At 38.3% G+C, this 16,962-nt stretch overlaps 1 pseudogene; it reads right to left on the bottom strand.

Moving 5' to 3' along the window:
* Window positions 1-7,689: 7,689 nt before the first annotated feature.
* LOC109483312 overlaps window positions 7,690-16,962 on the bottom strand; it is a 31,631-nt pseudogene continuing 22,358 nt past the window's right edge.

Below are 16,962 nucleotides of genomic sequence, written 5' to 3'. Positions count from 1 at the left end.
AAGATAGAAGACGAGTGTCATTTTGTTGTAGATTGCTCTTTATACAATAGCGAGCGAAATATTCTTTTTAACTGTATTCAAAATAAGTTTCCTAGTTTTAAATATTTGAATAGTTTAGAAAAATTTATATATCTTATGAAATTAGACAAGCCGTGTTTTGTAAGTTCTATATGTTCATTCATCTACAATTGTTTTAAGAAGCGAGAAGAAGTCGATCCTGTAAACAATAGTATTATTTAGTTTGTCTTCATGACCTGTACTTAGCTCGAAAGAGCATAAATGTGCAATAAAGGTCTTTCATTCATTCATTCATCATTGCTAGGTACGGCAGAAGTACCTGTGCCGGATGCAGTCTCCACCGGTACCGGGCCTTGCTAAGGGGTTCTGGATAGTAAAATAAATCGGGTATAAGTGGAGTAAATAATTGGCCAGGAGAACGAGCCCGAGTTCCGTACTTGGCTAAATTTTACTACACTGTACTTTTCACCACATTAAAGTTAGCCCTCCTTTCGGCCTTCGATTCGCAACCTTCGATTGAGCCTTCGATTCGAATGGTAGGCACTATTTCGGATACGTCGCAGGCGCGGAAGCATTCTACTGTCCCACATATGCAAATGAGCACGCATACAGTATGTAAATAGACATTCCACGTACGTATGTCAAACCAAACCACAACCTTTCAGACTCTGTATTCATTTGATTAAATAATCGTCTAATTTTCAACAACCAAATGAGTCTTTATAATCTTTAAGTGGTTAATACTATCGAATTAAATTAATTAAATCAACGCACATGGATTTATCTTCACGTCAAAGATTCAAGAATGCCGTCGAGAAGCGCACCCAACATGTTTCAATCCGACGCCTTCTTGGAAAGTATCGAAATAATTTTTAATAACGGAAAATCTTTTACAAATCTTTGAAAGGTTCAAACTATAAGATTCAACTAATAAAACTAACACACATTTTGTAGTTTTGACGCTATGACGTCATGGATTCAACCATACAGATTCGTAGGGCCAGAATCCCTGTTTATATGATGATACATGTATTCAACTACTCGTAGCTAATTAACGAAATAATTTTAAGTTTTCAAATCATTTTAAACAATCTTTTAGAGGTCCATACCACCAAATAAAACTGATACAACTAACGCACATTGCGCCGTTTTGACGCTATGACGTCATGGATTCAACCATACAGACTTGTAGGGCCTGAATCCCTGTTTATATAATGATATTCAACTACTCGTACCGAATTAACGAAATAATTTTTAGTTTTCAAATCACTTTTAACAATCTTTTAGAGGTCCATACCACTAAATAAAACTGATACAACTAACGCACATTGCGTCGTTTTGACGTCATGACGTCATAGATTAAATTATACAGATTTTCGAGAATAACAACACTAGTGGATGCATAGACATTGAACGCCATGTTGCAAAGTCAAGGAATAATTTAAAAGAACCAAATGTCTTTTAAACAGTCTCAAAAGGTCCACACCACAAGATTCGACAAATAAAACAAACGCACATTGCCTCGTTTTGACGTCATGACGTCTTAGATTCAACCATACAGATTTGTAGGACAAAAATTCCTGTTTGTATGATATTCAACTACTCGTACCTAATTTACGAAATAATTTTTAGTTCTCAAATCAATTTAAACAATCTTTTAGAGGTCCATACCACCAAATAAAACTGATAAAAGTAAAGCACATTGCCTCGTTTTGACGTCATGACGTCATTGATTCAACCATACGGATGTCTAGGGCCTGAATCCCTATTTATAATGATATTCAACTACTCGTAGCTAATTAACGAAATAATTTTTAGTTCTCAAATCAATTTTAACAATCTTTTAAAGGTCCATACCATCAAATAAAACTGATACAACTAACGCACATTGCGTCATTTTGACGCTATGACGTCATGGATTCAACCATACAGATTTCTAGGGCCAGAATCCCTGTTTATATGATGATACATGTATTCAACTACTCGTAGCTAATTAACGAAATAATTTTAAGTTTTCAAATCATTTTAAACAATCTTTTAGAGGTCCATACCACCAAATAAAACTGATAAAACTAACGCACCTTGCGTCGTGTTGACGTCATGACGTCATAGATTGAACCATACAGATTTGTAGGGCCTTAATCCCTGTTTATATAATGATATTCAACTACTCGTACCGAATTAACGAAATAATTTTTGGTTTTCAAATCACTTTTAACAATCTTTAAGAGGTTCATACCACTAAATAAAACTGATAAAACTAACGCACATTGCCTCGTTTTGACGTCATGACGTCATTGATTCAACCATACGGATGTCTAGGGCCTGAATCCCTATTTATAATGATATTCAACTACTCGTAGCTAATTAACGAAATAATTTTTAGTTCTCAAATCAATTTCAACATTAAAGGTCCATACCATCAAATTAAACTGATACATCTAACGCACATTGCGTCGTTTTGACGCTATGACGTCATGGATTCAACCATACAGATTTCTAGGGCCAGAATCCCTGTTTATATGATGATACATGTATTCAACTACTCGTAGCTAATTAACGAAATAATTTTAAGTTTTCAAATCATTTTAAACAATTTTTATGAGGTCCATACCACCAAATAAAACTGATAAAACTAACGCACATTGCGTCGTTTTGACGTCATGTCATACCGTCATGTCATGTCATGCAGAACCGCAACCGCGGTCTATTTAATTATATTTGACGCGTTGTAGCAAAGTAACGAAATAATTCTAAGTATTCAAGTGGTTTTTAACAATCTTTTAGAGGTCCATACCATCAAAGAAAACTAATAAAACTAACGCACATTGTGTCGTTTTGACGTCATGACGTCATAGATCCAACAATACAGATTTGCAGGACCGCATTCGAATTGTATTTAATAATACTAGTATTTAACGCCTTGTAGCAAAGTAACGATATAATTTTTAGTAATCAAATAACCTTTAACAAGTCTTAAGTTATCTAAACTATCCGATTCAACAAATAAAACTAATGCACATTGCGAAGTTTCGACGTCATGACGTCATAGATCCAACAATACAGATTTGCAGGACCGCATTCGAATTTTATTTAATAATACTAGTATTTAACGCCTTGTAGCAAAATAACGAAATAATGTTTAGTAATCAAATAACCTTTAACAAGTCTTAAGTTATCTACACTTTCCGATTCAACAAATAAAACTAACGCACATTGCGAAGTTTCGACGTCATGACGTCATAGATCCAATAATACAGGACTGCATTCGCATTGTATTAATATATATAATACTAGCATTTAACTCCTTCATGCAAAGTAACGAAATAACTTTAAGCAACCGAATGACTTGTATCAATCTGTAAGTGGTTTATACTATCTGATTCAATAAAAAACTCTAACGCACATTGCGAAGCTTCGACGTCATGACGTCATAGATTAATTAATAAAGATTTGCAGGGCCGTAACCGCGGTCTATTTTATTATGCTTAAGGCGATGTAGCAAAGTAATGAAATAATTTTCAAGAATTAAATTACTTTTAACAATTCTTAAGCGGTCCATACTATAAGATTCGGCTGAGAAAACTAACGCATATTGCGTCATCTTGACGTCATGACGTCATAGATTCAGATTTGCAGGACTGCAACCCTGGCATATTTTATGCCATTATACAACTTGTAGCAAATTAACTAAATAATTTTCAGGTACCAAATGCCTTTCAATAAACCTTTAGTGGTCCATTTTATCAAATACTAATGATAAAGCTAACGCTCACTGCGAACCTTCGACATCATGACGTCATATATTCAACAATACAGCTTTCCATGACCACAATCCTAGTGTAGAGAAGTAGAGATTAAACGTCCTGTAGCGAAGTAAGAAAATAATTTTCAAGAGCAAAATAAATTTCAGTAGTCCATACTATACGACTGAATTGATAAAATTAACGCCCATTAATTTATCATGACGTCATAGAAAAATATGACACACATTGCGTAGTTTTGACATCATGACGTCATAGATTCATAAATACAGATTTCCAGCACTGCAACCCTAGTGTAATTATTGATATCAAACATCATGTAGCAAAGTAAGGAAATAATTTTCAATAACCAAATGACTTTTTACAGTTATTCATCGGTCTATTCTATCGGATTCAACCAATGAAACTAAGACACATTACGTCTTGTTGGCGCCATGACGTCATTGATTTATGAATGCCGTAAAGAACCGCTTCCAACATGTTTTCAAGGGGATTAAAAGCCTCGTATCAAAGTAACGAAATAATTTTCAAGACAATTTTCAAGACAATTTAACAATTCTTCAGTGGACTATACTATAAGTTTGTATAGTCCACTGAAGAATTGTTAAATTCTGGCCCTACAACTCTGTATGGTTGAATCTATGACGCCAAAGCGACGCAATGTGCGTTAGATTTATCAGTTTTATTTGATGAAATAGACCTCTAAAAGATTGCTAAAATTGATTTGAGAACTAAAAATTATTTCGTTAATTAGGTACGAGTAGTTGAAAATCATTGTATAAACAGGGATTCAGGCCCAAAAAATCTGTATGGTTGAATCTATGACGTCATGACGTCCAAACGACGCAATGTGCGTTAGTTTTATCAATTTTATTTGATGGTATGGACCTTTAAAAGACTGTTAAAATTGATTTGAAAACTTAAAATTATTTCGTTAATTAGCTACGAGTAGTTAAGTTGAATATTGAGTTGAATACTGAATATCGAATATCGAGTGTTAGATCTATGACGTCATGACGTAAAATCGACGCAATGTGCGTTAGTTGTATCAGTTTTATTTGATGGTATGGACCTTTAAAAGATTGTTAAAATTGATTTGAGAACGAAAAGTTATTTCGTTAATTCGGTACGAGTAGTTGAATATCATTATATAAACAGGATGCAGGCCCTACAAATCTGTATGGTTGAATCCATGACGTCATGACGTCCAAACGACGCAATGTGCGCTAGTTTTATCAGTTCTATTTGATGGTGTGGACCTCTAAAAGATTGTTAAAGTTGATTTGAGAACTAAGAATTATTTCGTTAATTAGGTATGAGTAGTTGAATATCATTATATAAACAGGGATTCTGGCCCTAGAAATCTGTTTGGTTGCTGAATCTATGACGTCATGACGTCCAAACGACGCTATGTGCGTTAGTTTTATCAGTTTTATTTAGTGATATGGATCTCTAAACGACTGTTAAAATTGATTTGAGAACTAAAAATTATTTCGTTAATTACCTACGAGTAGTTAAGTTGAATATTGAGTTGAATACTGAATATCGAATATCGAGTGTTGGATCTATGACGTCATGACGTAAAATCGACGCAATGTGCGTTAGTTGTATCAATTTTATTTGGTGGTTTGGACCTCTTAAAGATTGTTAAAATTGATTTGAGAACTAAAAGTTATTTCGTTAATTAGGTACGAGTAGTTGAATATCATACAAACAGGGATTCTGGCCCTAGAAATCTGTTTAGTTCAATTTATGACGTCATGACGTCCAAACGACGCAATGTGCGTTAGATTTCTCAGTTTTATTTGATGGTATGGACCTTTAAAAGATTGTTAAAATTGATTTAAAAACTAAGAATTATTTCGTTAATAAGCTACGAGTAGTTAAATATCATTATATAAACAGGGATTCTGGCCCTAGAAATCTGTATGGTTGAATATATAACGTCATGACGTCCAAATGACGCAATGTGCGTTGGTTTTATCAGTCGAATTTTGTGGTATGGACCTCTTGAGAATTTTTAAAAGACATTTGGTTTCTAGAAATTATTCCGTTACTTTGCAACATGGCGTTAATTCTCTATGCATCCACTACTGTTGCGATCCTCGAAAATCCATATTGTTTAATCTATGACGTCATGACGTCTAAACTTCGTAATGTACGTTAGTTTTATCAGTTTTATCTGATGGTATAGACCGCTAAAAGATTGTTAAAAACATTTGAATACAGAAAATTATTTCGTTACTTTGCAACAAGGCGTCTAATTGAAACATGTCGGGTGCGGTCCTGGACGGCATTCTTGAATCTTTGACGTGAAGATGAATCCATGTACGTTGATTCATTTCGATAGTATCGACCACTTAAATATTATTAAAACTCATTTGGTAGTTAAAGATTAGACGATTATTTAATCAAATGAATACAGAGTCTGAAAGGTTGTGGTTTGGTTTGACATACGTATGTGCAATGTCTATTTACATACTGTATGCGTGCTCATTTGCATATATGGGACAGTAGAATGCTTCCGCGCCTGAGACGTATCCGAAATAGTGCCTACCATTCGAATCGAAGGCTCAATCGAAGGCTGGCGAATCGAAGGCCGAAAGGAGGGCTAACTTTAGGTTGGTTACTTTTCAACCAGTGTTGTGTATAGTATAGTGAAGACTATTCTGAAGTCCTGAAACCCCATTGAAATTCGGGTCCTCTAACCTGATGCTCCCACAGCTGACTTCTAAATGCTTCCTCCGTGTACCACAGGTCATTTTCGCTGCGCGCTTTGTATCAACCACAGTTGTCAATTTTCGCTTAGTACGAAGAATTGTGTTCAAACGGTCTGTTCATGTGAATTACTAGAATGGTTTTCAAGTGAAATATTCTGTAGGATCCCCTACCCCGTCACACAGCGGCAAAGAAATTGATCGGCCAACTAATTACCATATTCGGCAGTTAACGGGCCCCAGTCAATTTGATAAGGTTACTTTTTGGGGCGACAAATTCGCTTGACTCTCTGACGAAGTTTAAATTTGGCGACCTCCCGTCGATGCATGACGCCGGTAAAGTGCCATAGGTGGCCCGGCATGAGGCTGCCGTAACGGCGCCATCCATCACTCCACGTCAGGGTACCAGGAAACTCGGAACCTCACAGATCAAGACTGTCAACCTGAAAGTTTCAATGCTAACTTCTCTGTAGATAGCTAGAGGCTCATTTTTACCCGAGTCGTGTGAAGGAAAAATAGGTGTAAAGTTTTCCGAGAACACAACATCGGGACATGCTATAAATATAAGAACTAATTAAGTCAACAACCCTAACTACAAGACAACCCTGCGACCCACGTATCAACGACAGTGATTCTGCTCAAATAAACTGTTGTTACATTGTTATTCGTAAACAGTCTATAGGACCCCGTTGGCCTCCCATGACGTAGACAGACGTCAGCAACGTCGAATCCACGATCCTTCAATTTGATGGCCCAACGCCGATTGTTAGTCTCTACCTGCTCACCCTGCTAGTTGGTTTAAAATTTCTCGCCTACGAAGCCCGCATTAATGTAGGTTGAGGTTTCAGGTGTTATGAGAGTAGCTATGAGATACACCCTTTTAAGTCAAAAGTCCTATTAAATAACTTCTTTAAAGCCAAGATAGCTCAGAAAGAAATGGAAGCACAGACGTGTTTATTCTGTGTTAACTTGGGCGGTATACATGTATGTCAATGGACACCAATCCATGAAAATTTATTTACCGAGCTAAAATGCGGTCTCTATTGCAAAGTTGTGTTTAACAAAATGAAGTGAGAGAATTTTTGTGTTGGATCAAAAGTTTTAACTTTAAACACTTAACAAAATGAACTTTGCACAATATGTAAACCTGTAAATTGACTCCCTCTTTAAAAAAAACACAGCAACAGCAGTTTTGAATATTCATTGATAACGTTTATTGGGGGAAATTCGCATTTGACACGTAGTTTGTACAGGTTGGTTGGCAGTCCAGGTCTGACACTAAAATCCGTGTATGTCACCAGGGTGCACATCAAGACAACAACTGGTTACTCAGGGATTTAAGAATCTTCCAATAATCACCAAAATCTTCTAATGTGGCCGTCCAAGATCTTTCAATGATTTCCAAAAACCTTCAATGATTTTCAACAACTTTCAAAGATCTTTCAATGATTGCTAAGAACTTCGATTATCTCTCAATGATCAAAGACTTTCCGTTCTCATCAGTTGCCAAGCAGTCTCCATCGTATAAAAATGGGGCTCTACCGTTTAAGTTGAAAAGTATGAAGAAGGTATACCTAACGGTGGTATTGACAATGTGATAACAAAGTAATACACATGTAGGCTGATATGGCATATTTTGACAGTAACGCCCAGATATGTCATATTAATTAAATATGACATGCGATATGTGGCATGGTTGATATGGCATATATTCAACATATCATGAATGGTCGGGCATATTTTTCCGACATATTTTACAAGCATACCGATGCCATTACCTCAGGCCTTAAACTTGGCGTGGAGCTAATTTTCCAGTTTTTCTAGGAAAATTTTGCCATCGGAAGGTTGGCTTGAGTACCAAAATGGAACAAAGGGGAAAAACCAAACAGCTAAAACTGTACACCTGTAGGCAAATTCTTTCTGGTTCTCTCCAAAGTATGGCCACACAATCCTGATTCTGTGGATGCCATCCTCGTGTGCATTCATTTTGGCTCGTTTCCTGATGAAATTAAAATGTCGAGATGCTGTCTCTGATGTAACACACTTGTAACATCAACAGTGCTTTGACCTGGCTAAAATCTGAGAAGTAACAGTGAACCATGCTTATTAGCATGACACAAGTCCATAAAATGTTCAAAAAATGAAGGACAGAACAAATGGAGATGTAAAATGAGAGACAGTATGCAGTGTGTTAACCATCTCCCTGATACCTAACCCTGTGACCAAAACAAATGTGGTGCCAAATGGCGACTTCAGCAGGGAGTAGGTTAAATAGGCTACCATGGCAAACACTTGCAAGCTACTTTGGCTTTTTTACACTCCTTGTAATTAGTATCATAGTCACAAAGGGGTGAGGATATATCCACTAAGTCAAGATTGTGAGACCAAAATTGCCCTTTGTAACCCAGCCTGTTGCCTGTTCCGTGCACCCTGTCCATGGTTAGTTCATAATTATCACAATAGCTGTCATTAAGGTAACACTGCATTTAGTAATATACAAGAATTTCCCATCCTTATCCGTACAAAAGATAATATAAGCATACAATAATACACAAGTTATGGTGCGTACAATTCCATTCACATTCCTACCTAGCAATTTTCTATTTATATCTTAGTATATGTATAGATAGATATATATAATATATATGTATATTATATACAGGATATATGTATACAATTTTGGACACGGTGTATTTCATGGTACAATGATTAGGTTGAGATAAATTGCTGACACGGCACAATATGGCAAGATACACAGCTCATTTGCATGTACACACGATTTGGCCTGGATATGACTTCTTGGCAAAGGTAAAAACTATTGGCACAATACTTTTCATTTCATTTCCTGTCCAGTGTGGCTAAGGTGGTTTCCATAATTCATATTCAGTAACACAAAAACTGGCCGCTAACGGCAAATATACAATAGCATGGGAAAATACATAAATGCCCAAATGCTTATTCTAAAGACCTGTAATACATTAGCTTGATATTCAGCAATTTTGGCTACAATAAAGACTCAATGGCAATATTTCTTAAAAGGCTTCTTTATCAGTATCTATCACAGTTTGCTGATGTATAATCTATCCCTACACCTACCGATATATACACTCAGTGCAGTGATTTGCCACGTATTGTGGCACGCCCTCATCATATACTACCCTACAGTGTGCAGCATAACTACATAGTCCTACCTATATCTGACAGTATCTAAATACACGTTGTATTACCTACAGTTTGGCTTGTCTTTCCATGTCTACTGCTGCATGCAGGCAGCAAGAGAAGTAGAGGACCAAGTATTTAGCCTTGTGGTACACCAATCGATTCTGTACTGTGTAGAAATGGTTCTGTGTAGAGCTTCCTTTTACTTTGGCACAAGCCGTCAGAGCTCCCCCGGTATGTCAGGATTTTAAACTAATCCTATGGCTGATGGTGTCAGGCTGGGTTGTGCTACTGTCAGAATAGGGATGAGGCATGGCTTGGTGGCTTGGCTTGGTTACAAAGTGGTCCAGCTATGGCAATCCATCGCATTAGGGGGAGTTATAGAGCTACAACAACCTTGTTGTAGTTTAATGTTCACTGTGTGTTTGGGAACTATCCTCTGAAATTGAACATTATACTAGTAATGCATGGCAGAATGGTGTGTCTACATGTACATCACGACACACTGGTCCCATCCTCTAGGAGTAAAACCTTTTGGTACCTGATCACTAACCCAACTTTAGCTGAAGATTTTGGCAATGTACATAATTTGTTTAAAAGTGCTTATAAGAAACCTTCAGTACTGGACTGTTGTCATTTCTGCCAGATGTTTGGTGTTGACACAGTAGTGGTCCCCCCATTTCGTCTTGACAGTGGACTCTACCAATGCAAGAAGGGTGCTGAGCTGGACTCTGCCATGTTCATTGTAGGGGTGCTGTATTCAGGGAGTCTCGAAAAGTCTGAGTCGGTCTGCGACACGCCCTGACCTTGGTCCTCTCTCTAAACTCTGCGCAGGTGGGAAAAAAAGAGTCATCAAAATTTGCAGTCTGACTGGATAGACAAAAAAGAGGAGGAAAACCTTATACTATGTTGAAATCCAATGAGAAGAGAACCATGTTTTTAGAGAATCTCCAAGTTAGACTTGCAGTGAATGTTCTTGTTGGCCTAGTGATCAATGTGTAATAATTAGTTGAAGAGGGAGGGGATTCTAGAAGAAGAGCACTTTTCCAATGTTCCACATTTTTACAAACAAGGGCAATCTTCCAGATCAAAACCAAAGTGTGAGGTCTTGCAAGAGGCTATAGAGGTAAGGATGTGTGGGTATATCACTGTGGAAAATAAACTTCGCAAACAGTTAGTGCTATATATAGCACAACATTTGGCTGAAAACAAGTTATTGACTGTTTACTTTCTATCATTATAAAGTTTTCCATGCATGGTGGAGCACACTGTGGCCACATGAATATGATTTTATGATTGACATCACTGTTCACTCATCTTAGCTTACATGTACCTCCAATGGAAAAATGGCTTCCTCGGACAGATTTGTAAACCAACTCACTCCTTTTGACGTCTTGTACATGTAGTTGTCACAAACTGCAAAGTCTTGGTAAGACCTTCCATAACATGTAGGAAATTCAGTGCAATTCAGAGAAAGGCTTGCACATGATGTCTGACAGAAAAACGAATGACCTTTTGGCTTGCTGATGATGTCATCTACAAAATCAAGTTCATGCGGCCTGATCTAAGGTTTCATGTTTAAGGAAGTGTCAATCAATTTCTACTGGATTATCTTGACGTTGTCTGGAGCATGTTTACCTTTCTGCCCACCTTTGTGCCCTCGTCCTTGTGTGCGTGTGGAAGTACAGAAAACAATAACAACAGACGGAGCATCAATAACAGCACAGGACAGGACAGGGAGGATTCATTATGTGGGCAATAATCTGTATCTGTAAAGCCTGTTTAATTCCCCACCCTTCAGGATTACACACTAAAAATTAGAATGAACAACGGAACAGAAAATATTACTGAAAGGAACACAAAAGAACAACAGAAAGGAAGAAAGAAACATCATGATGTTGCAATACATGACATTGTGTATAACTACAGGTACTAGGTAGATGTGGAGAGAGACTACATGTACAGTTGTATACTTTTAGTTAGTATGTACTGGATACAGTACATTATATGCCATACTCCATGTACATGTAGATATCACGTAAGATTTTGGGAAAATTCAATAAAGTCAACTAAAATGAGACAAATACTCGGCAAAGCACCACCTGCTGACTTGACTGTTATACTGACCTTTGACCTGCGCAGCTTGACGTGTGTTGGTTCCATGTCGTCAGAGAAATGTCTCTCTGTCGTCGAGCCAGCCTCCGGGAGAGTCAGGAAGTCCGGTGTGCTCTTTGACCTCTGGATGTCTGCAAAAAGGTCAAGGTTAAAGGTCAAATGTTAACCTGTGCATGTCACTCTGAACCTTGAAGAATATAGAGGGAAAAGGAGGGATGGAACTTGACATTGCAATGTTGAAGACTGCTGAAAAGGCAGGAGTTTAGCGAAGATGTCACAACAAAATGACTCGGACTGGAAGATCAAGAAAGTAGAGTCTGTGGGCAATTTGCTGTGGAACTTAAAGGAGTACTAACCTCCAGAAGGAAGTGCTATTTTCCGATACATCATGCTGCAATGAATACATAACTAGCCGACTTTTTACATAATTTCGCTTGTACGACTTGCGCGGCGCATGTTTGTAAAGTGATATTAATATCATTGTCCCCCATGCTGAACCACAATTGATACATCCGGGAATTCTGGCTTACGCAATACTCATACACTTCAGGCCAACATAAACATTTTTCGGCGAAAATGGTAGGAGACAAGCACATTAACAAGCTGATTATTGAGAAATTACTTGCCTTACTTTGCTTGACCTGTGGCTTGGATATTATAATATCAGGATGTCGAATACAGTGGGAGCTAGTTTCATTCTGCGTGTTTTGATTTTCTCAACTTATTTGCATGTAAGTATCACTTGAACAGATAATTAGATTACGCCACTTATGGAAAGGATAACTAGATTACGCCGTTTTTTTCGTCGTCAATATTTTCGGCATAAATGAGGGGCGATAAGGACTTTAAGAAGGGCAATGGTTGGTAAGATACCAAAGAACACAAAACGGTACGAATTTTTCTTATCGCCCCCGAAATGAGGTCTGTAACGTAACTTTTTGTTTAAAACATAGACACCAATGGGGTACCGTGGTGTATTCTGGGATAGTTTTGAGGGTATTTGGAGAGTTTGTCCTGGATTCGATGCGTTTTAAGACTTGCGCGCAAAATGGGCATTTAATTGTATACTGTAAAATAATATGCATTTTTCAATTCCAAAAATAAATGCCTGTCGAAATATAGCACCCCCTTCTGGAGGTAAGTACTCCTTTAAGGAATATGATCTCGAAATCAGTTTGAGAGAAAACAGTTTCTTTTGAATTGTACATTCAATCTGAAAACGAATTTGGCTTAATATTCAGACCTTTTAAAAAATCTTACTTTTTTCAAACCAAAGAGTGAAGAACGACAAGTGACACACTAAACAGACCAGACACAATGTCTACATACATGTACATGCACATAGAAGCACAATGCAGTGGAAGCCACCAAGCACAACACAAGCACACACAAGACAAGACCAGCTGCACACACCAACACTTTGCACAAGACTGAATGCTGAATGTACCATTCTCTCAATCATGTACAGAAGACAGAGGGAGTGAGAGAGAGTAATTTGAAAAGATGACAGATCTCTGTGGTTTGTGATGTGACTTTGAGTGGAGGGGGGATGGGGGTTTACTGTTTCTGGGCCATGTGGCGGGTGGGGGAGGGGGGCAATGTGGTTGGAAGTGCACCAACAAAAGAAACAAAAGTGCAAAAGCAAAAACCAAAAAAAATAACAGAAACTTAGTGAAAGTGAACTGCAAAGAAGGTGATCCATTTTTTTTCATTAAAGTAACTTCTGCATTAATTCATGTCAACTAAGCTATAATCATTATGAAAACCAGACTGTGTTAACTCAAAATCAAACCACCACACCAAACAAAAACACTTCATGCAAAATAAACGAAAACAAAACTCTACATAAAACTCAGCTCATAAAGCATGCATTATGAAGAGGTGATAATCATGAGTGAAATCAAACAGCATGCAAAAGTGGCACACGAAAGGCAAAACCGAACGGAGCCACCTGATTGGTTACTGGTTAGAGGTGGGGGTGGGACGTTACCGTAAGCGGATGATGATGTCGCTGTTGACGTGTAACGGGAGGAGGAGGACCCGCCCGGAGACGGGCTATACCTGACGGGAGTCGCCATGGCAACCGGCTGCTCCTCGGGCACGACCTCCGGGAGGTTCTTGGACGCGGTGACGATGGGGTCGTCCTCCTGAAGGTCGTCCAGCTGGCTGCGCAGCGAGGCCACCTGGCGGTCGTGCCGGACCCGCAGGCCTTCGTACTCCAGCTGTAGTCTTTGGTGCTTCTCTGCCAGGTGCATCTGGTCCTGCACCAGCAAACAGGCAAGAATGGAACCACTTTTAGACTACCAGTAAAGACTCAACCAGTTTACGCAACCAGTAAAGACTCAACCAGTTTACACAACCACTAAAGACTCAACCAGTTTACACAACCACTAAAGACTCAACCAGTTTACACAACCAGTAAAGACTCAACCAGTTTACACAACCAGTAAAGACTCAACCTGTTTACACAACCAGTAAAGACTCAACCAGTTTACACAACCAGTAAAGACTCAACCAGTTTACACAACCAGTAAAGACTCAACCAGTTTACACAACAAGTAAAGATTTTTTAACACGCTACTAAATGTGAAGTTTCACCAAGCAATTCAAAAATGTGTGAATGTCTCTTAAAGCACGTGGCAACTTCATTTTCGACATAATGATAAAATCACATCCGAATTATGGTTGTCAAAGAACAGTATTACAGCAGTATTACACATTTATTCTGTATCACATATAGTTCTGTTATGTTCAGCTTGCTACAAAAAGGAATGTAAATGTAGTTTTGTACCCTGTGCACATACTAATGGTTAGTTTCAGTACATATTTTACCTCGTGTTCTGTCAAGCATGAAATTAAACTGTAGTATAATACACTTTCCACGTGATGATTCTGTGTTGTATCCTATTTACAATCATTATTATTATTACTACCCTGTCATAAAAAACTTATCATGCTGCTTGTATCCCACATCACATACATGTATATACATAAAGATACATAACTATGATGGGTTTTCTGGAATCTCATCCCAGTTTATATACTTATTACTTACATTATCACTCGTGGATACATGCACACTGCTAGTAAAACCAGTTTCAAAATGATGGCAAACTCAAGTTGTAGAATGTAAACTTTATACTTTGCTTTATAGTTTGGTTGCAATCGTCAATCTCTTTTCTGACTCCTTGACTCTTTGACATGCCTTAGCACAGATTTAAGAAGGAGTTACAATTCTAAAAAAACACTACCATGTTGCTCAGTAGAGTTTTTCTTCCAAGAAGCCAACCTCCTGTATTACGTTCTGACATTGACTCTCCGACATATCTCACCATATCTTTGAGAAGAGATTTCAAATCCTGTCCTTGGTGCTGAAAACAACATCTGTTGGTTACCTTTAAATAAAATTACCTTAAAGAAGATTTGGATCCCATGGTTCCTATCCTTGAGTTTCAGACAAATCTTAGAATACATGTACTGTCATACGGAGGCGTGGCGTATGTCACCCCGACCAATACGGTCGACTGATGATGATGACTGTCATGTATGTTGAGAAGAGAGTTGAAATGCTAAGAAAACGTTACATACCCTCCTGGCAGACTTGAGCTCTTCCTTTAAGGAGCCGACCTCCTGTCTTAAGTACTGCAGCTCAGACTGCTTGACTCTTAAAGACACCTGCAGTTCGTAGAGGTTTGGTGTGTCCTTCCCGTCCGAGGGTTCCCGCGTTCCCCCGCTTTCCAGGCGCTGAACTCGCTTCATCTCCTCTGTCAATCTGCATGTGGGAATCAGTGTCAGTAGGGCTGTGTACCCAACAGTTCATTCAACATCTCCTAGGAGATTATTTTAACTATTACTGTCTGTGAAACAGATATATGACCTTGCTAATGACAGGGGAAATGGAGGAAACTTGCAGTCGCCTGCCTAGCGGCCAAACAATGATGATGTACATGTACCTACCACCTGAACCTGTACTTTTACTTTTACTTGTACCTGTATCTGTAAATATTATTTAGGTGCCCGTCTGGACCTGAACATCATTTCTGGTGTCAATTCAATCACAAAAAAAAGGTATACTGCATCTCAAAACTGACAATGTTGAAAATTTACCACTTGAAAATTAGGGTTCAATGTACCAAAAAAGATCAAAGTTAAACATGCATGTAATTCCAAGTAAACACTGTATGCTGTGAATTTTAAGTCATTTTAAGTGCAATTACTTTTATGAAATCTGAAATATTCAAACAAACAAACAAACAAACAAACGAACAAACACCTGGCGCTGAGTTCCTGGTTCTGCTGCATCAGGTCCTGCAGCTTACTCTGGACCTCTTTAATGGTCACCGCCTGAGTCTCCACCTGCTGATCAAGGTGTGATTTCTCCACACACTTAGCTGAGAACTGTTTGGACAGAACCTCCACCTCACGATTCAGAGCTTCAATCTCCTTCCTGTAAACAACACAACAGAAAGAAACATGATCAAGGTGCAATTTCTCCACACATGATGTGACTGTTATTTCTTTCCAATTGGTGGGATGCTGCACCGCTATTGACAAATCTGCTTCCATTGTAGTTATACAATCACATAAAGAACAGCTAGCAGAGATGCGCTAGGAGCAACACCTGGCAGATTATGAAGAAACTGCAGGTTATTCTCAACACTGTCATGGACTTACAAACACTTGTCAACATTCCCACTGGTTCAATTTGTACTGATTTACCTGGTGCATGGAGCAATTGTCATCAATTTTGGTTGTTGTTTGGGGTACAAGTGTTCTGTGGGGAGTGCAAAAAAGTGGTTGCTGGTTGGGTGAGACAAATGTTCGCTTCACAGGGGGTCATTACTATGTAAAATTGACAGGACTATAATTGGTTGGCTGGTCAGGTTAGGCTGTAAAACTGTGATGTGACTTACTGGTGTTCCTGTCTGATGGCCTCCAGGTCCTGTGACGTCTGTCCGGCCTCCATGCGAGCCTTCGCCACTTCCCTCACCAGCTCATCCCGATGGGCCTTCTTCATCGCCTCGATCGCTGAACACAACAACAACAATAAACTCTGTCATGTAAACAACAAATAAAGATGCAAGCATGCTTTTATAGTGTGGTCCATATCTCTAAGTTAAAAAAAAAGATACAAAAAAGACAAAAAGGAACAATCTTCGAAGCACTTTGAAAGTGCAGACATGGGCTTA

Source organism: Branchiostoma belcheri, unplaced genomic scaffold (assembly GCF_001625305.1).
Source record: "Branchiostoma belcheri isolate BF01 breed outbred unplaced genomic scaffold, Haploidv18h27 scaffold11, whole genome shotgun sequence".
NCBI classification, from domain to species: Eukaryota; Metazoa; Chordata; class Leptocardii; order Amphioxiformes; family Branchiostomatidae; genus Branchiostoma; species Branchiostoma belcheri.
Note: the sequence above shows the minus strand (reverse complement) of the source record. Positions and strands in the feature narration are given on the sequence as shown.